The following is a 615-nucleotide window of genomic DNA, read 5'->3' as shown; positions in this document are numbered from 1 at the left end:
TGTACATACAATTTTTTCCTTGCTTTTCTTCTTCTTTTTTTTTTACAGTGAAAAATTACACTCTACACTCACATAACAAATGCAGAGAATATTGTTACTTAAATGTCACTCATAAAACACCATTTGACTGACTCTGCTTGTGACCCAAACATCTCAAAGCTTCTGTTTCAACTGACAAAATGTTTGCCTTATTCTACTCCCAAGTTAAGTACAGTCCATCAGAGATATACACTTGCAGTGCAAATGTTTATTCAAAATAACATCCTTTTCTTTAAATGGCATTTTAAGGCTTGTCAAATAGTTAGTGAAAAGTTGTACAGAACTAGATATCAGAAGAGATAAACCTTATATCAAAAGGAAAAAAGATAATAACCAATAATATAAAATGAACAACTGTCTACTATATATATTTTCAAAGTCCCTTTTTCCTTTTCATTTAAAGTGACACAGATATTTATACATACCACATTTATAGCCCAATGAACTACTGATGCGATTGAAATACCATAATTTGATAAAATATGTCCTTACAACTCATGTAGAAAATAAACAGGGAAAAACCTTCAAGCAAACTAAATATGCACTTCTTAAGTACTATTCCCTTCCAATCAAAAC

Source organism: Penaeus monodon, chromosome 24, assembly GCF_015228065.2.
Source record: "Penaeus monodon isolate SGIC_2016 chromosome 24, NSTDA_Pmon_1, whole genome shotgun sequence".
NCBI classification, from domain to species: Eukaryota; Metazoa; Arthropoda; class Malacostraca; order Decapoda; family Penaeidae; genus Penaeus; species Penaeus monodon.
This window is presented reverse-complemented; position numbering follows the sequence as displayed.